The sequence below is a fragment of the Rutilus rutilus genome (genome assembly GCF_951802725.1).
Source record: "Rutilus rutilus genome assembly, chromosome: 4".
Lineage (NCBI taxonomy): Eukaryota > Metazoa > Chordata > Actinopteri > Cypriniformes > Leuciscidae > Rutilus > Rutilus rutilus.
This window is the reverse complement of record NC_140212.1, coordinates 43,551,611-43,572,963: the sequence shown is the minus strand read 5'-3', so window position 1 is coordinate 43,572,963 and position 21,353 is coordinate 43,551,611. Positions and strand designations below refer to the sequence as shown.

The following is a 21,353-nucleotide window of genomic DNA, read 5'->3' as shown; positions in this document are numbered from 1 at the left end:
GAAAAGGAAAAACAACATATTCACAAGATACACCATATGTGTTATATAGACATTCTTAATGAACTTTCAGTGCCTTGAGGAGGGAGAGGGGGGATGAGTTGAAGTCAAACAAGGGGACAAGGAGATAAGTTTGGGCAGGACAAGGTTCTGTGCTCTGTCTTTGCTATCTGCTGTCCAGGGTGCATTTTATGGCTTTATTGCAGGGTGCGTTTTGTTTTAGCAGGAAAATCAGTTCTTACAGACGGCCCCTGGCCCCTTGGGACAGATTTAGATCAGGCCTAAGGGGACATTTTTTGGACATTTTCCTGTTTCCACATTTTCAGTGTTATTCTCTGAGTGTTCATAGACCTGACCACTGTAGTTTGCAGTGTTAGTCGATTGGTGCAGGAATCCAGTCGTCACCTGAAATAACAGCATTCAGACAGGTTGAACATTAAAATGAAAGCATGGCAGAATGCGTGGATGCTGCAGCAGCTGGACAGGGTGTCATGTGACCCTCTTGGCCGGGTTTGCTTCCACCTTCACTTGGCTGCGTTGGTATTCAGTCTGTAGAAGGATCTCGTTGTATCAAGTCTGTTTGCTTTGGTCAGCATGATCAGAAAGTGTCATTGTAACGCTTTGTGGAAACATCTTTGTCCTCCCTAGGATGTTTTAACTGACCCTTTGAGAAGTCCTCGGTCACCTTCAAGCAGAAGGTTTCATTTGCCGGGCAGATCAGAACTCCATTGTTGAAGGATTCATTTACTGATGACGCTCCATTGCGTGTGAGACACCTGAACAACTTCTGAATGACCATGCAATAATTGAACACTGATGTATTTGTGGTTATTGTAAGATGAGGAAAAGTTATTGGATAAACACAAGAACACAAGATAACAAAACATGATGTACTCAAAAATATGAACCCCAAAAGTCAAAGGTGCGAGTGGTAAATATGGTCTTTTTTCAAAATCATATATTTAATGAACAGGTGTAATTTGATCACCAAATTCTTCACTACCGCAGTGATCTGGTAGTGGGATTTAGACTTGGTCTGGATGAATCAAGGACGGGTAGCAGAAAGTCACCATAACTAGTATATTTAGTTGTATGCATAATTAGAGTAATTAGAGTATATCACATAATTAAACATGGAAATACACAATTTCATAATTATAAAATTGTCTAGATTAGTTGTTATAAGTGCAAATCATCAATGAAACTAAATTTTTTATTCGATTCAATTAGAGAATGAAATGTATAGAAACAGAGATTTAAATTCTCTGGTTTAACTTAGTAATTATCCTCTGTGCATTTGATGTACAGGCTAGGTCACACTCAATAGTGCAGGTCTGAATTGTATAGTTGACAAATAGAAATGCCTGCATTTTAGATTTAGCTGTTTAGATCATTGTCATTAGTCATTTGTTGGAAACTAGGGGGCCCTCCTGGTTTGCAACAACGCTAACGACTGGACATAAAAAATATTTTGTCCATAGACCAGTTGCATTGATTAATAGGTCTCAATAAGATTTTTTATGTGGATTTAAATCAATTGATGTGTGACCACAGCCATGCATGTCCTATGCACAGCACAGTATTTACATACAGGAAGTTGACAAGACTGTAATGCTGAAAAGAAATTATTAAAATAATTTCCCTTGTCCTATATGTATGAAGGGGAATGATGTATTGCATGATGTGAATAATTTTGGCCTGGATAGTATTATGATCTATGCCAGGTAGAGATGTTCTAAGATTATCATAGTGATGGTGTGTATTATGTTTGTGTATAGGAGATGGGTGGTGTTTTATCCTACCATAATTTGTGTTGCATAATTTAGTTCCAGTTCTAAACTGGGAGGCCACATACAGGAGCTACTTCTGTAGTGTTATGAGGTGTGAGCGGCCCCTTGAAGTTTCTCCATCCCCATCTCCTAATGTAAAGCTGTGTGTCCTGCTTAGGGCAGGCGAGACCAGACCCTTGTGGAATCTGGATCTAAAGAAAGTCATTTGTCAGCCTGTAAGGGAAATAGACCTAGAGAGGAAAACACAGTTTAATCTTGAGCCTTTATACAAATTGCATTAAGATAGATGGTTGATCTCAATATTTATTTGATTGCCTTTGCCAGACAGTTGTTACTGATGGCTTTGATCTGTTAAGATTTTACGCCATTAGAAGAAAATTTGTTTTAGTTTACAAAGACATGCATCATTATCATGATCATGTTTTAGTAAAGAAAAGGTCAATTAAACAGTGATAATGGTCAGATCTGACTGCTATTGCATCTAAACTCACACAGTCTGCTGTGTTGTGAGCATTAGGACCCTCAGGTCTGCTAGGGAAATCTCTTTACATGATGCTGTTTATTTACACTAGCCAGATCTGTGTTTAGAGCAATTAGATCACCAGGTGTGGTGCTGTGCTTGTTTGTTTTAGCCTTTGGAATTTATGGTGCCATTCAACTCTTGACCATTTGGATCTCTGTGGTCCATAAAGACTTTAGATTTTCTGCCTGATGTTTACATTTCACACAAACTGTTCTTACATGTCCAGTAAAATACCTTTCCTGATCAGATTCCATGTAAGCTGAAGCTCCCAGAGAGGAGTTTTTTAACACTTGCACCACTTTGTTTGTGGTTTTGTTGCAAGAGAAAATTTAAATTTGTACCTCCCCTTGTTACTGGGTTAAAGATCTATTAGATCAAAATTAAATCATCCTGTGGATTTGGATGGATATTTAAGACATGGTGGTTGATCATTTTAGTTGGTATATACTGAGCATTGTAATTTCTCTCATTAAAGATTTTTGCACAAATAGAAGGTAAAGAAGTTCTTTCTGATTCATTATTCCTTTCAGTTTCCTTTCTTACCAATACTTTCTCTAACCATTTATTATCTCATTCCTCCCAACACTTTTGTTCCCTACATACACGTACCATCTTTCTACATTCTGATTCTTTTAATTCTCATTAAACATTCTTTTCTCTTCTAACCCAATGCTGAATCATCACGAGATTAAAGCCATTCTTGGCCATTACAATATAATATATATTACAATCTGGTCATAATATAAATTATATTTTATAAAATTGTATAAATCAAACCAATTTTATTTACTGGTCTCGGGGGTTTCTACTGAGTAATGTGTCCAAACTGACTTGTTATCTTCTCACTGATCTTTTAGAAGGTGATTGGCCCTGCAGCTCCAGCTGTGCTGGCATGATCATTGTGTACACAGCAACAACCAAACTGGAAACCAGTTACAGCTGCTTTGATGCTGTGAACATTCAATGGACTGCAGGCATTGAGAAACATGGGTCAAATCATTGCTTAATTTAAAGATTTTTTTGACTACAATTTAGAATTGGACACAATTATCTTATTTTAGGCTGAGATGTTATCAGTTGCATTCTTTTAAGAATCTTATTTGAATATGAAATAAAGGTTGGACAAACAGGTCTCATGGAGGGCGCCAAAATTGTTTTATGGTTTGTTGCTTTTATCAGTCTCTTTTGAGACCTCGAAAGCATACAATAATGCAGTGATTGCAAAGTCTGGTATAAAACCAAATTAAAAGCTATGTTTTATAAGACTGAGCCTTAAATGGTGTTGTTTAAACCATATATGGGACATCAGTCATGAACTTTTTGACACTATTGAAAGATTTTCAAAGAACAATGATTACTTTGATGTAATTCACATTGGCCTTTGTCTAAATTATCTCATAAGATAGGGACAAGCTATGCATGTCCTCCGACACTATCAGGCCTGGTTACAAGCCTCTAGTAACACAATAATTGTCATTATATGCATCAGTTTTAGAATTTAGCGTATTTTTCCAAATTTCAGCCTCTAGGACTTCTGCATAGCAGCTGTTCTCTAGGACTGGGATCAATTTCTCAGATCATTTCTTTTGAAATGTTCTAATTTAATTACACTGTTTTGTCCAACTTTACACTTCACACACAAAGGATTCAAGTGAGACAGTTTTACTTGTTATCTTTTAGCTCATCAATTCACAAGGTTTTTCACAAGTTAGCGTGACCATTTTCTTATTTCCATTATTGCAATGTTGTTGCAGCAAAGCAAATAATTAAATGTTACAACATTATTTACCTCAGAATTTAAGTTTTTAGTTTTCAACCCTCTGTTGAGTACCAGAATAAAATGTGGATGATGTTATCCCAATTTAGGTTTCATCACTTGTTGCATAGACAAACAAGGAGGTATTTAAAGTTAAAGCAAGGGATATCTTTTCTCATCTACACTGCCGCTATCATGTTCCTGCTATGTGGTTGTATCTAATTCTCAAGCCCCACCGGATTTTGCGGTCTCCGGTCTAACTGGGTATGCCGACCCATTCTACAAATGTGTCTATATGAGGTGCGTCTGAATTTTCCCTCGACACTTCTAAAAGGCAAAAGAGAATTGACTTACCAAACGGCTGAAGAAAGAGAAGGACATCTTACTTCTCTTATTTGCTGCAAGTCCCAATATTTCACTGAAAAGACACTCGCAACCTGGAGAATCACGGAGGGACTGTCACCACTTTGTAAGGACCACCCATTGGCCCAATGACGGAATCCAACGGCCTGGCGAAGGTTTAAAGCGTGTATGTCTTTTCAGCGCTCCAGTGAAGTTCACTTAATTTATTGGAATTTAGTTTTAGTATTACTTTAGCTCTACGCTTAATCTGACTCCAATTTCAAACGATAATCAAATTTAGATCGTATTTCTGATTAGAAAATAATCATAAATATTGATTATGAATTAATTTAGATCTTTGATTATTCTGATTATCCCATACTTTCAATTATTCGTTCATTATGGACCTAGTGTCGCTTTGAGACGTCACGTCGCGACTGCGCGCTCACGATCACAAACTAGCCAGTCCTGAAATAGTCAGAGGGTGCAGTGCAAATATTTTACCCAATGCAGCCGCTCACTGCAGACCCAGAGGTGTAATTTTTTATAATATTTGCAGCGTACAACATGCTAAGTCAGGGAATAGTCAGAAATCAGGAGGTCTATCTAAAGATGTGCCCCATGGTCCATTCAAAGTGCCTCCAGTTTGATCTATTCTGGACAAAATTTGCGGAAACACCAGACTACACATTAATCTACTGGAAATAATGATTTCAAAAGAATGCAGAATAAATCAAGATGTAACATTTATTTGTCAGGTAAAAATATATCATGCCAATTACAGAAGTAAATTATTAAAAGCCAATTCAAAAAATATATGACATCATTTACTCAAAGATGACTCTAAAAGTAAGTAATGTTTTCCTGACAAAGACACACAGTAATGTGTTAGGGTTTTCCAACAGGAAAATACTGACATGTATTACTGTGCGGGGGATTCTCCTGGTAAAAGATTCCCAAAGATTGCTCTGTCCCCTCACCTTAAATACCAGACCAGAACAACAGGGGTTAAACAAATGTTGTTTAGAGTTGTTTGGGCCAATCCATGTACCCGAGGGGGATAGCACCTGGTTTCTTGGGATATCGTAAAGAGATATCAGCCAGAGAGATACAGGATTCTCCTAAGTTCTCAATCTTTCTCATTAAACCAATGACTGCAATGAAATTAAGACCACTTTACCAATCGCACTGCGACACTTAAAATGATACCAAACATGAAAAGGAAAAACAACATATTCACAAGATACACCATATGTGTTATATAGACATTCTTAATGAACTTTCAGTGCCTTGAGGAGGGAGAGGGGGGATGAGTTGAAGTCAAACAAGGGGACAAGGAGATAAGTTTGGGCAGGACAAGGTTCTGTGCTCTGTCTTTGCTATCTGCTGTCCAGGGTGCATTTTATGGCTTTATTGCAGGGTGCGTTTTGTTTTAGCAGGAAAATCAGTTCTTACACCACAGTATGTGGGAGCTCACATTCAGGAAGGCCGGTGAGGCCTGTAACCTGACATATGGAAGCTCATAACCAGGAAGGCCTGGTGAGGCCTATAACCTGGCGACTACAGTATGTGGGAGCTCATATTCAACCACAGTATGTGGGAGCTCATACTCAGGAAGGCCTAGTGAGGCCTATGACCTGATAACCACAGTATGTGGGAGCTCATATTCAAGAAGGCCTGGTGAGGCCTATAACTTAATAACCACAGTATGTGGGAGCTCATCCAACCACAGTATGTGGGAGCTCATAACCAGGAAGGCCAGATGAGGCCTGTAACCTGATGACCACAGTATGTGGGAGCTCACATTCAGGAAGGCCGGTGAGGCCTGTAACCTGACATATGGAGGCTCATAACCAGGAAGGCCTGGTGAGGCCTATAACCTGGCGACTACAGTGTGTGGGAGCTCATATTCAACCACAGTATGTGGGAGCTCATACTCAGGAAGGCCTCGTGAGGCCTATGACCTGATAACCACAGTATGTGGGAGCCCATATTCAAGAAGGCCTGGTGAGGCCTATAACTTGATAACCACAGAATGTGAGAGCTCATATTCAACCACAGTATGTGGGAGCTCATTTTCAGGAAGGCCTAGTGAGGCCTATGACCTGATAACCACATTACTCCTTGACAGTCAAATCCTGGGAGCTCACCTCAGGGAGGCCCAAGCGCTGTCCGGTTGCAAAATGGGGACTGTATGGTCAAGGAGGCCTGTTAAGACCTACTACCTGACCATCGAAAAAGTAAATCAAGATTTTCTTACCCAAAACATTTTGCCCCAGACTCTAAAACAGGAGACATGGTCTGAAAAGAAACAGAAATATGTTAATTTCACATTTTACAAAAAGACCAGAATTACACCTGCTCTTTTTGTTCGCTGCTCATCATTTTAATTCCTCAATTAAAATGCAGCCAAAAACACTGGATAACGCGATCTGGATGATAGGCTGAATTACTAAATATCTAACTTCTTAAAAGTCAGATAATATTCCATCATTTTAATTCATAGAATTAAATGCAGCCATAATCACCAGACAATACTGTTTCAATATTTAATATACGTTCTCGTAATCTACACACTGCCTCGGCAAGCGCGAGAACGAGTCGTTAAAATATATTTGGCTTTCATCCCTCGAGAAGAAAGTCAACAGGCGCGAGGTTGAAACATCCGACAGCGCACGGACTTTTTCTTTCTCACGCGCGCCGAGATATTTCTTAATGAACACTGTCAGCACCCTCAGGAACTGCTGTGAACGGCTCGTACCCAAACAGTATTGTTTCACAAATCGCGTGCACCACGGGGCTCAGATGCTGAACCCTCCTCCCTCGAGAAAAGGGTCCGACGAGAGCGGAGCATCTTTAAATGAAAAACGCTCACAGTTTGCACAAGAGGCTCTCTCGAGAGCCTCCCGCGCGCTTCAGCGATATTCTCAAAACAGACAAACAGTCCCTGAAGACGAAAAGATGTTGTCATGTGTGCAAGGCTCCCCTTTATACATCCAGGTCGCGCGCTCATCATTCAAGCTGATGATGCACAGGCTGTCGCCGGTCAACATGATTGACGTGAGTTGATATTTATTTCAGACACCTGTCACGCCTGAGGCGTTCCCCATAGCGTCATTCTGACGTAGTGTAGAGTTCCCTTTCGAAAGGGAACTCTCTCGAAATACTTTGAAAAAAACTCTCAAATATATATTTTTTGCTATCAGTGTGAAAACGCTTTTCTTTGCTCTCGATGCAATTTCTTGCTCTCGTGTCAGGATTTTGCTTTCGCTGTGAAAATTGTGTCATGGGCGGGGCCACGTTCCTATTGGCCAGTCGGGTGAGCATCGTCTTGTCTTGGGAGTCGAACTGAATCATTACACCATTGTTCGGTTCACCGACATTGATGCCGCCTCTGCCTTAGTTGAGCACGGACACTCCAATGTTTGGGTAAGATGATGACACACACAACTTGATGGGTAGCTAGCTGAGCAAGTTCAGCATCACTGAAGATTAAACATTAAAAAATAGCACTCATATTCATTAATGAATGTGTATTATATTATTAGCTTGCTAATTGCTAGTAAAGATAATCGCTAATTAGCCATCATGCTAGGTAAACTTGCAAACTCACCTGGTTTATACTATTTTTTAATCAAATGCCAAATGAATGTTTTGATTTAGAGTTTTCACCAATTTCGTAGTTCACTGACAACCGGGGCAATTTCCCCTTCATTATCATGGACGTATCGCCTGTGATAATTAATGCAATATGGCTCAGCTTGTCAGTGAACTACGGCTCTGTGTAGTAAATGCCACTCCATCTGAAAGCAGGTGATGGCGATTTACTACTAATCAAGGAACCGGCTTTACTGACGAGATGCGCATAACAATGTCATCCGATATATCGCCCAGCCCTAGTTCATCATATACAACCTCCTGTACAGTTTTACTCCATGGACTCAGAATAAACTATTTTGTTTTAAGGTCAATATGATACATTTCCTGTTTGAACCTATAACTGAACTAAAACCTAAAATTATTGTTATTAATGTGTTTAGCATCTGTATCTCTCACTATAGGTAGGCTATAGAGCAGTGGTTCTCAACTCCAGTCCTCAGGACCCGCTGCTCTGCACATTTTGTATGTCTCTCTTATCTGACACATTCAGTTCAGTTCAGTTCATGGAGTCTCTCCTAATGAGCTGACTATCTGATTCAGGTGTGTTAAATAAGGGAGACATACAAAATGTGCAGAGCAGTGGGTCCCGAGGACTGGAGTTGAGAACCACTGATATAGAGCACTATACGCTCTAAAATATTTGCCTTAGGCCAGTGGTTCCCAAACCTGTCCTGGAGTACCTCCAACACTGCACGTTTTCTTTGTCTCCCCAGTCAAACACACCTGATTCAACTCATCAGCTCATTATCACATGGGTTAATGAGCGGATGAGTTGAATCAGGTGTGTTTGATTGGGGAGACAAAGAAAACGTGCAGTGTGTTAGGGGTACTCCAGGTAGAGACCTGCACGGGTTCGGGTACCCGCGGGTACCCGACGGGTGACCCGCAAATTTTGCTCAAACGGGTGAGAAATATCCAACTGTGTCGGATACGGGTGCGGGTCGGGTCGGACACGGAGGAAACACGGGTTTAAACACGGGTTTAAAACAATCACGTGCAAACGTATTTTTAGGAACACACTCACAAAAATATGCCTGTATTTCAAGTTGATAAAATAATTTAAAATCCACATCAGTTTATTTGTGCCCACGGTACTTTCACTTTGAAAAAAAAAAAAAAAACGTCATAACCGCGCGCGCGATCTGCTTGCAGTCGGCGAGATGGATGGGGAGAGTTGGAGAAAAGAATAGCTAGGACTAGGAGATTGTAAAGTTGTCGACAATACGTTATCAAAAAGCAAGTCCATTGTGTGGGAGAAATTTGGAGATATCTGAAGAAAACAATATTGTGAAAGGATTTGCTGCATGCATTTTCGTGTTGGATTGCCGCAAATGTGGATTCATCGCCGAGGAAGCACGCAGTAAGCAGTTCTATCGAACAGTATTTTTCACATTTACTGTTAAATATGTGTTGTGTGCTGGCAGGGCGTGTTTGAACCCAAAATTGTCAGATGTAAGCTAGACAAAATTGCGTGGCAGAAAATAGTGTTGTAGCCGCGTCTGTTATTAGGCTACTCGAGTTTTGTGGTAACGTCGGCTGTGTTCTTCATGTACCGGCCGTTTGACAGATTCGGCTGAAGTTGTCCTTGTGTTAATGCCTGTGTAATAACTTCTGTATGACCGGGCAATAAACATTTTTGTAAGTGTGTCTATAATGTGATAGTCTAAACTGATTTTATTTCGGGTGCGGGTCGGGTGTCGGTTCTATTTTAAGCGGGTCGGGTCGGGTGCGGATTTGAATTAGTGCTGCTGTCGGAAAACGGGTCGGATTCGGTTTTAAGCACTGCGGGTACGGGCGGGTGCGGATTTAAAAAATTGGACCCGTGCAGGACTCTGACTCCAGGACAGGTTTGGGAACCACTGCCTTAGGCTATGCAATTTAAATGGAGGAAATACAGATAAGTTGACATGAAGGCTATGCATATGTGAAATATAGGCTATAAATATAGCAGCATAAATTTAACCTCTTAATGTTGCTCTCAGAGTGCACCAGAATGATGCGTTTGACTTAAACGTACAAATTTCCGTCCGGGGGTGCATACCCCAGGCCCCTCCTTGCGTTCCCCTGAACTGAGGTCCAACCATCATTGTCTCTAAAAGTTCTGTGGGAAACACTGCTTACATAGTTACATTATAATTATAACCAACGTTAATGGCAAACACTTTAGAGTTCAAAAGATCTTTACATGACTTCAATTCATGGGTTTATTTTTCATGTAGTCCCATCATTTCGAATACCCACACAGCGGTTTCATTTGTCTGATTGGCTCTACTTCATAGACTTAAAAGACAATGCAATTAATTCATTAGAAACACCTGTGGGTCCTCAAAATGGCAGATCTGGGACTAAATGGTACCCATAAATAGAGGAAATGTACATGTTTACATAAAATAAAAAGTTACTGTCATTGTAATGTGCATTCTTGCTGCTTTTTATTTCCAGCATGGAAAATTACCGCAGTGACCGCACACAACCTCCGGTAAGCCATTGCAAAGTTTATTTCAGTGCTGTTGCCACACAATATGTTTTTGAGGTGTCCTACCATGCATAATCCCTTTCAGTCTGATGCACATGAAACCGAGACTGTGCAACACCTTCCTAGAGTTCAGGTATGAGGCCCTCTTTACCCAAACATTTAATTATCTGTAGCCTATCTGCACTTCATCTCCTTGTTGAATTATTATTATTTTTTCTCTTGCAGGAATCAATTAGGTGGCAGCTATTAAGAAGGGCCAGGGATAAAAGCCCATTGGGAGCCCCCCCCCATAGAGCTCCCCCAAAGGGAGCCCATTGATTTTGAATATCTCCACTTCATCACCTATCAGGAACTGCAGTTTTTACGAGCAGAGGCAGCTTATATGGATATTCCTTAATGTGTTATAGTTGGCTTTGAGCAGCTCAATGAGGTGATCAAGGCTCTGCTTTCCAACACTCCCATCACCCCTTTAGTTGACAATGTAGCTGTAGTCGAGTGGAATGGAAGTATGGGGCAACCTAGATTGAGAATCAGTAGGGATGTTATTGAAAGTCTTTTAAGCACCAACCTACCATTGACCACTCTGGCTAATGCTCATGGTATTTCAAGATCCACCCTGTGTAGGAGGATGAGAGAGTATGGTCTCTCAGTCAAAAATCTTTTTCATTAATCCATTAGGCCAGATATATTTTAACTTTAGAGATGGATAAATCTGCAACCAGAACTTTTGCCACCATGTCTCCTAAATGGGCATGGTCAGAATAATAAGACAATGGCAACATTTTCCAAAGTGGGTGTGTCATGAGAATATGGATTGGGGCTGCCTTGTTTGAAATTCCACCGTGTTTGCTTAGGCCCGACTAGAATCTGTGATGGTGTTTATCTACTGAGCATCTCCCATCTGGCAGTATTTTGTTATTCATTCTTGTTATCAACAGTTCTTCTGTGGGGTAGGCATGGAGGATGGAATTGGATAAACCAATCACAGAGTGACCATATGTGACTTAATACCTTTTAAACTCTATCTTTAAGGTGAGATCCATAAAGGCCAGAATACCTGATGCTGGATATAGGCTGGTGAAAGGGGCTCTACTGGCCATGGGACACCGTGTCACATGCAGAGTCAAGTCATCCTTGCAGCGTGTTGATGGAGCAGGCATCATCTCAAGAATGATCCAGTTGACATGCATTGCCAGACGGACATACTCTGTCCCAGCTCCATTGTCTCTTGTCCACGCTGTCCCCAATCACAAGTTGATCAGGTAGTGTTTCATTTATGAGGTTGTATCCATTTTTACTGCACAAATATGATTTCAAGCATTGTGAAGTTAATGTTCGGTTTACGAGGGTTATGTCAGTGTTCCCCACAGAACAGGTAGCAATTTGTGGTGCCCCTCTGGCGCCGGTGGGGGAATTGAGTGTCATGGTGTCGTGGCAGTCAGTGGAGTCTGTCATCAGGGTCAGAGTGTGTGCAGCAGACGGCATTCAAACACACACTTTCTGAAGCTGCCATGTTAAATATACACCTGTATGCTTATCTATTGTTCTTCAGTCACCTGCTGAGACAATTTTAAAGCTACAAGAAGCATTTGAAATTACTCAGCTCAATCTTAATTCTTTAAAGTAAGTTATTTAAGAGAAGACAACTAAAAACATTTTTACCAGAACCCTGCCTGGTTTCATTCCTCAGCCCAACTCCATACATTACAGGGCAGGCCAGTAGAATTAGTTTGCTCATACAAATACCTGGACTTAATGTTGGAGGAAGACCTGTCTTTTAAGTTTCATGTTGAGAATTACTCACTGATATGAATGAACGTAATAATATTTATATTTCAAAATTGTGTTGGGGGAAAAAAGCGGAATCAATTTGTGGCCCTTGATGTTGATTCTGTGGCGCTGCGCCACACATTGGTCTATGGATGGGAAACACTTTAGTTATGTTTATGATGTGTTGGATGGGGTGATGTTCAAATAGCATATTACGGTGGACATAAGAAAATTGCACATTTCTTATCAATGGTTGCCTGTCACAGAGATAATGTCCAATCTGATAATTTTAAGGTACAACATAGTGGTGTTCGGAGGTATCAATGGCTTTTCTCGGAAGGTACAGTTGGCTTTACCATTTTTAAATTGAACTACTGGTTTACATGTTGTTTACATTTTTAATTCCTATCCTCAATGCAGGTTGTGTACCTCAATGCAGCTGGGAATAATAAGGCAGAGACTGGTTTAGGTTTTTCATGGAGAGTGTGCAGAAACATGGATGGCCATCAAGGTAAGTAAGGACCTTCTCCCTCCTTCCAGTTTCAAATAGTATTGTTTTCAAATTAATCTCACAATGCTCTTTTTCATTCAGAGTACGCGGTGACAAGGCGTAGAAAATGTGGAGATAGCAAGATCCATGTTCACTATGCGAGGAACAGGTCGTGACAGCTTTATAGCTGGGAAAAGTGTGCACAACCAAAGGTGAAGATGGTCTATGTTATTACTTTCCTCTCAATCCAGGGTTCACATTGCATCCTACCTACAGTTAGCTACATCCATCCCAACAATTAGCTTGATTATGCTTGACACCTGATATGATATTAACCTGATTACAAGTCCCCCAAACTACGGGGGTTTACATATACATCCTGGGGGAGCCTTGTCTGTTATTTTTAGGCATGAAGAACTGCTCTACAGATATCGTTTGAGGTATTGCCTGAAGTAGACTGGTATCTAGCGGAATAGACAAGAAGCCACAGGCACCACAGCTGATACTAGGCCAGACTACCGTTTTGACAAAAGCATTACTTCTGCCCTTTGTGTCGATTGGCTAATCATTACAATTCATGGCGCTGATTAGTCTATGAAAATTCAGAGTGGAAAAGACGCTTTCCCTTACACTAGACCAACCGTCAGTCAATTGGATTCTAACTTTTGTAGCCAGACTAATATCATTTTGTACATACTAGTGTTTACCATGTAACTTATTTGCAGAGTGGAACGACTATGGAGAGATGTGTGGAATGCTGTAACATGCTTCACACCTTGGAGGAAGAGGGCTTTGTAGACCTCTCAAATGCTGTTCACCTCTTCTGTCTTGGGTACGTTTTCATTCCACGTCTACAAGCAGACCTTCAAAACTTTGTAGAGACATGGAATTGTCACCCCTTGAGGACCGAGGCAAATCTGACCCCTAATCAGCTTTGGAGAATTGGGTGGATGCAAGTACCGGTGCAAGAGCCAGATCTGTCTGAGGTTTGTCCCAGACATTGCAGCATGCAATACATTAGTTTTTAAAGCGGCTTACATGTACATGAAGTATCTAGATAACTACGACCTAACATAGTATGAATATTCAATCTCACAGTTCGTTAGAAGACAATTGTTATAATAGTATTTTGTTTGACTTTTTATTTTCTATTACAGATGGAACACTTGCATGACCAGGAAGCTTGTGGTGCTGATCCAGAACATGGAGTCATAGTACCAGAAACTGCATGCCCCTTGTCAGCTGAGGCTCTTGCTGCCTTACAAGATATTAACCCCACTGCATAGTCCTCTTGTCTTGGGCGGGATATCTATATGCATGCTCTTCAATTGGTCTCATTCCTTATGTAAGAGCTGGAAAAGCAGTTTACAAAACATAGCATTTGTTTGTTTTGTATTATTGAACACTGTATTTGACCTCTTTGGAGTTTCTTGTAAGCCCATATGGGCTGGGCTTTTTGAAGCATGACACTTAAATTCAATAAATCAATCATAGCTATCTATTTGATGGACCCCTTCCCTCCAGAAAACCCAATGATGGCCAGTGGTCCAAACAGTTTATTATACATATTTATCCATTTTCTCTATTAGAAACAAAGATATGTATGGGTTTACAGACAAAAGGTAAATATGTGTAGTAACATTGTGGTTTATAGTCCTTGAAAACAGAAAATGTCATTTTACATGAATGTCTGAGGACAGCCTTGCACGAGAACAGAAAATGTGCTGGCATAACTTCAAGTCAACTACATTACTCGAACCTCACTCACACAGTAGCATCAACTATAATGATCTTTAAAATCTATCAAAAGACCATAAGTCTAGGAATAATAAAAGACTTCCCAATCGAACAGAAGCATATCTGGAAGAATACATTAAACCGTAAATCACCAAGAACAGATTTCCAAAAAATTCTCAAGGTGTGCTGATGGCACAATTTCTTGTTAATTAACATTGGTGAATGAAAGTTAAAAAAAGAAAAAAAACGTGGGTGTCTTACAATATGACAACTAAAAACACAATAGATTATCCCTCACAAATGTTAAAATTGATCAAATTTTACCCTGAACAGTACGTTAAGACCATGCCATGCAAGTTCACAACTCCCCTGTGGAATCCGGACATATTCGAGGATATAACATGTGGGCTTACACACATGAAACATAATGCATCACGCTCTATCAAATCCTGCACCATATTTAATGGCTGTTGTCATGACGTTTTTGAAAGACCCATAGTCTGACGTGTGCAACAGGGAATGTTATGGTGTCTGTGCAAGCGCTGACTGTTGGATAACAGATTGTGTGGTTAGGCATCTTGTGACAGTCATGGTCAAACTTCACTGTGATCTTGAAGTTCTGGCGATCAGAAAGAAGATGTCTGTGGGCTTGACCCGTAATCCACTGCATCACTGAGGGTACAGTTGTGATGTCTTCAGACGTGGCATCTGGTTCAGCAACTAGAAAAAAAACCTCCAGTGAGTATATATAGGCTTACATATGATGTAATGCTCATTAAAGCATTTTAACACCATAACTCAAACACCAGACTGGGTTGCTGTGGAGTCACAAACCCTCATGCCAAAATTAAACTAACCACCCTCTGGAGTGGTGGCCCAAATATGACTACCCTATGGAATCCGGACATATTTGAAATGTGGTGGGACCGGGAATTGAATCCTGGTCTCTGGTGGGCAGCTGCATCAGACACCTGATACTTAGATCACCACACCACTGCGGACCCCTAGAGTGGAAATCTTAAATCACAATCAACACTAGTTGTAGACATACCTTCCAGCTCATGCAGGAAGTCTTGAAAGTGTTCAAGGATCTGGGTCTCCTTGTGGTGCTTGTTGCAGCCCCTTTCGCTCATCTCCGGCGCCAGATGGGAAGTGATGTAATGAGAGTCCACCTACGATCAAAACATAATGAAACTCATTACATTCTTCTAAAAGTACCCGAAGAAGCAGCAGAAGGAAGAAAGGACATACCATGGTATAATAAAGAGATGGTCCAAGGCAGCTCTTCAAGAAAGTGTATAACGCTTTAATGTGGCTTACATCATCAAATCATCAACATGTTTCAGCCTGATGTCGGCTTTTAAGCCGCCTGAAATAAAGGCATTTTAAACATTCTTGAAGAGCTGCCTTGGACCATATTTTTCTTATTCACCTTGGATACCTCCCCGTGACTCTAATGAGCAACTTCCATGTTTTTCGTTAAGTTTACCTGAGGAAGGAATGCAGCAGTCTCCTTCCTCTTTTTTCATGAAGTAAATACCATGACTTACAACTATGCTATAGAACACTATTGGACAGCATACCAAATCGTCGTCTCCGGCGACGAACAGACTGCGGCACTCTTCCGTCTTTGCCTGTGTCACAGGCCGGGGCGAGCGCCAGCGGGCCGCCCACCCCTAGCTTGCGTACCGTCCCTGAGGAGCTGACCGTGGACACGAAGGAGGCAGACACAGAATTAAAAATAAATATGTTCTTTATTAAATAATAAGAAACAGTCTTAAAAGTCTCTTCAGCATTCTCTTTTTTCGGGGCTTAGACAGAGAGAGACATGAACATAATATGGATGTAACTCAGCAGTTTCAGAGAGGAATGAACATAATTCACAGCTTCCGCATTCTCTTCTTCAGTGTTCTCCTCAGCAGGGCTCAGACAGAGAGAGATATGAACATATGAACGCAACTCAGCAGTTTCAGATAGAGAGAGGAATGAACAATTCACAGCTTCTACGTTCTCTTCTTCTGCGTTCTCTTCTTCGGGGCTCAGACAGAGAGAGATATGAACATAATATGAACGTAACTCAGCAGCTTCAGCATTCTCCTTCAACAGGGCTCAGGCGGGGAGAGGAATGAACATAATTCACAGCTTCCGCGTTCTCTTCTTCGGGGCTCAGACAGAGAGAGATATGAACATATGAACGTAACTCAGCAGCTTCAGCATTCTCCTTCAACAGGGCTCAGGTGGGGAGAGGAATGAACAGCTGTGACTGTGAGTGAACAGCAGAAACACAATTCCTACACTCGTGTATTCACCAACACACTGCAAGGTTTCATTCGTGCTCATTTTCACAATAAAACTGCAATTCAACAGACTCACGGTGCAACCAAGGCTTACACCCGCAATCCAGCCGAAGTCTTCTCTCTCTCTCTCTCTCTTCCCCGCGGCCTCCCTCTAGAGTTCTCAACGGGTCGGGTCGGCCCGACAAACCCGACGGGACCCGCGAGTTCGGGCCGGGTTCGGGCCGAAAATATAATCAAATGACTCGGGTCGGGTCGGACCTCGGGCTTAATCTTTTCCGCTCAGTGAAAAAAAAAAAAAACACATTTATTAATCATCGCTGCTGTTCACCGTAAAGAAAGTCTGGCTGCTGCGTGCAACGTGCATCATGGAGAGGGGCGGGGGCAGACCTGACGCCGCTGCGTGCACGCCTTTAGCCTGGAGAAGAAGATGGAGTTGGTGAAAAGTAAACTTGCCGCAGGTGAATTCACCGTCGCTACTACAGCCTATTTATATATTTAAAGTTTACTGTTTCAGTTGTTTATATTGTTTGTATTGTTAAAAGGCGTGAACATTAAAGGTTGATTTGAATTCCCGTCTGCTGGTCATGATAATACGTGTATGAGAAAAAAAAAATCTGACGCGGCATCGGGCCGCGGGCCGGGTTCGGGCAGATAATTCATGTTGATGTGTCGGGTTACATCGGGTCCGGGCTTTATAAGCCACGGGCCGGGTCGGGTCGGGTTGTAATTGTCAGGCCCGTTGAGAACTCTACCTCCCTCCGCTGCTTCCGCCTCGGCCTCTCTCTCTCTCACCTGCGTGCGCCCCCCCCACGGCTGCTGCGTCTCCCTTTTATAATCCGTTTTGGAAACCGCGTCCCAATTGCCGCCCAAACTCTCCTCCTCTCACACCTGTCAGCAATTCCACTCATCAGTTGCCCCGATCGGCCAAAACACACGGGGAAAACCGGAACCGGCCTGGTGTTGCACCGGCAGTGCTCCCCCGTAGCAATAACTTCCGTGCACAAGGTTCCGGCTCCGGTCACCCTGTGACACCTGCATGACTTGGGAGAAGCCGTAGATGTCCAAGCCCTCACGGTGTTGCTGAAGCATGAGCATTCTTTTCGTCATGACATGCAGACCGATTGCTCTGAATACAAAGAAATCAAAAATCATTAATCTCCAAGGGCAAGCAAACCTTTCCTTTGCCAGACAGTTATATCCACATAAGTATTCTTTACAGTGCGCCTACCTTAGAATGTTCTCTTTGTGTTCCATGTCGATCTTGCCAGTATAGCCACAATCCATAATGTCTGCAATGTAGTCAGTCATGTCGGACGTCTCTGCAACCTTAAACCAAATTAAGAAAAAAGTTTACAAAGAGCTGATTCAACTGTAATATCATTATCGAGGATAGTTTACTGAACTTTAATTGTATAATACTGTGGTGATGTGATCAGCCATCATAGGGTTAATTCCCAAATATGGTGTTCTTCGGGTATAAAAAGGGATGCGGCAGGCATCTAGGCAAGCGTGCTATTCCGAGTCCGGGTGGTGACGTCATTCTGGGGCGCCGGTTTAGGTTTAGGAGGTGAGTACTTTTGTGGCAAGTGTATGAATGTTTGGATCAGAAGCAGTAATTTGGGACTCGCTTAACTTGCAGTGTGGAGGAGGAGAACGTGGAGTGAACTCTTATCATGGCGAGCCTTTTATTACTACGCCTTGAGTGCACTGCGCGGCATGAGTTAATTACCGCAGGTATGTGATGCATTCTTCTTATGCCTAAGCTAACGAGATGATTATCTCCTAAACCTAATGTTATGTTTTAATAGTGGTATGAGGCGTGGAGGTGTTGCAGCAGGCTTAGCGGGCTTTGCAGATTCTGGGAGCATTGAAGACGCTGCCGGCTCGTACTACTTTCTGTAACTCTTATTTATGTGTGACGCTGAACAACTTCGGACGGATTGTTTCACTCCCAAGTCGCTGCGTTCGCCCGTCCTTCCGTCTCTTATTTGAACTACAGTTTCTGTGAACTTGTATGCGAATTCTAATTCAACAGTGTGACGGTCTCCATCCGGTCAAGGACGACGCCAGAGCTGATCAAAATACGCGCCGAGCGTACAGCCTGCCAGGATACATCTAAATTGGGGCTGTCACAGTGTTTCTCGACGGGCGGACTGAGAACGGGTAACCTTACCGCGACGAAGGTCTATGTGTGTCACCCTTATATTTGTACATTAGGAAGGTTTAGTTTTCTTTTGTATTTTTGTTTTGTTTGTGTTGAATTGATTTTCCGCTTGTGTTGCATTGATTTACTGTTGTGATTTATTTTGTGTTTGTCAACATCTATGGGAATGACCCATTAACGCCCGCTATCGTGTTGATTACGGTCCACGAGCATCAGCTGGTTGGCTGGTATCGTTACTGAGAAAGTCAGGCCTTTACGGCCGGGTGCGACTATATGCTTCATTGACAGAGTTTTATGTGGAAAGAGTATGTGTTTATTGTTATATTGATTGTTCTCGCCTTTTCCCTTCAGAATCTGGGGTACCCGTGGTTCCTGAAGTCTTCTGGGTGTGGTGGTGGTTTGACTGACAGTGTGCAGTGTTCACAGCGAGTGGAGTGTTGTGAGAGAGCACGAGTGGTTGCTGTGTTGATCTAATGAATTGAATGAATTGAATTTTATTAAAGTGTCTTGCACTTACGTGCCCAGCCCAAATAGGCTTAAAAGACACTATTGACATAAAACAGACGTAACATAGAAAAATGACCATTATACAAAGTACATAGGAAGATGACCATCATACAGAGTACATTACCATCATTTTCACAATATAAACAAACAAAACACTAATAGTCAGGACAAATCCCCCAGGTTCTGAAGTGGTATGTGTGTGTGTGTGTGCGTGTGTGTGATTGTTGTTTTATCTGACTCTATGATTTATTATTGAAGATCGTGTCGTATTTATTAAATGGTGTCTTTTTGAATAAAAACTGTTTTGTACGATCATCGTTGTCTGCTATTTAACTCAGCCACTACGGATCTGCGTGCTTTGTGTATCTGAATAACCTGTGGGTTCCCGGACTATTTCCGGGTGGCATAGTCGGACTTAACTTAAAATTGCAAACTGCCACAATACAATAATCAAAACATCTAAAACTGTTTTATAATCCAGTCAGTCCTAAAATTTAAACACACTGTTGTTATTAGCGGTGATAAGCTCGGGTCCAGGAAGTGATCCAATGAGAGCTTGGCAGATACTAGAAAGTTGTAGCACCACCGCTGGAGGAAACGTGGTGCAGGTCCACCTTGGGCAATGCTTGTAGCAAAGATTTCACCTGCAATCCTATAAAAGAGAACATGGGAGTTAATACAGAAAGACAAATAACTTCCAGCTTTTTAATCACTAGGCTAAAGATAATAATAATAATAATAATATGTTTATTTTCTATAGCGCCTTTCAAGAACCCAGGGTCGCTTCACAATGCAATACAAATAGCAAACAAACAGCAAGCAAACAGATACAAAGGCCATCTGCTTATAACAGACAAACAATTGACATGAATCAAAGAAAAACATATTGTACTATGTAAAGATTTTAACAAAGGCTACAAATTCATGAAAAAAGAAAGCAATGTATAACTGATTGCCCCCCCTCCCTTCCATCAAATCCCATCACTGCAAATCGCCTACCTGAAGAGCTCTTCATCAAAGTCATTCACAGAATATTTGGGCATTTTGGACTTCCCACCTTCAAAAAGGCGTTGACAACAACATTTGTTTAACTGTTACTTACCATGGCTTAACTCTAGCCATAGTAAGTAAACAACTGTTTTCTGTAAACTGTAGACTGATTTAATAGTTGTGAAATTTGATATCTGGCATTAATTGTGACCTGTGTCATGCTACAGACTTCGCAGACTAGCTTTACATTAGCGCTTTCACTATAACAAAAGTACTTTGCGTTGTAATCAATGTGTGCAATTCTTTTTTTTTTGTAGGAGAGGCATCACTTGACTCCAGTAGTCCTGACTTTGTGCCCTCCTTCCCAGCCAGCAATGACATGTGGGGCCCAGATGAGGGCTTCATGGGCGGCAAATGTGGGCCCCATTATGGGCTTGCACCCGGGATCCACATTGGGGCCAGCCGTGGAAGCCCAGACGTACTAAAAGTGGGACCTGTAAGGGTACTGCATGGGTCTTAATTGGGCAATTCATGTCAGACCCATTTGGGCCCCACCTGCCCAATGGGGTCCAAAGTGGGCTTTGCAACATGGCTACACAGATGGGTTTTAAGTGGGATCTGTAAGGGTCTTATGTGGGTCTTAACTGGGCAATTCATGTCAGACCCATTTGGGGCCCACCTGCTTAAAGGGGTTTAAAATGGGCTTGCACCCGGGATCCACATGGGGGCCAGCCATGGATGCCCAGATGGGTTTTAAGTGGGATCTGTAAGGGTCTTATGTGGGTCTTAACTGGGCAATTCATGACAGACCCATTTGGGGCCCACCAGTCTGAAGGGGTTTAAAGTGGGTTTGC

General features: G+C 41.8%; 1 long non-coding RNA gene across 1 annotated transcript; it reads left to right on the top strand.

Annotated features, from left to right (window-relative positions):
* The first annotated feature begins 12,390 nt into the window (after positions 1-12,390).
* LOC311288870 lies at positions 12,391-13,570 on the top strand. Its single transcript, XR_014627034.1, has 3 exons — positions 12,391-12,825; positions 12,907-13,016; positions 13,530-13,570. It is a non-coding gene; the product is annotated as an uncharacterized lncRNA (long non-coding RNA).
* Positions 13,571-21,353: the final 7,783 nt, after the last annotated feature.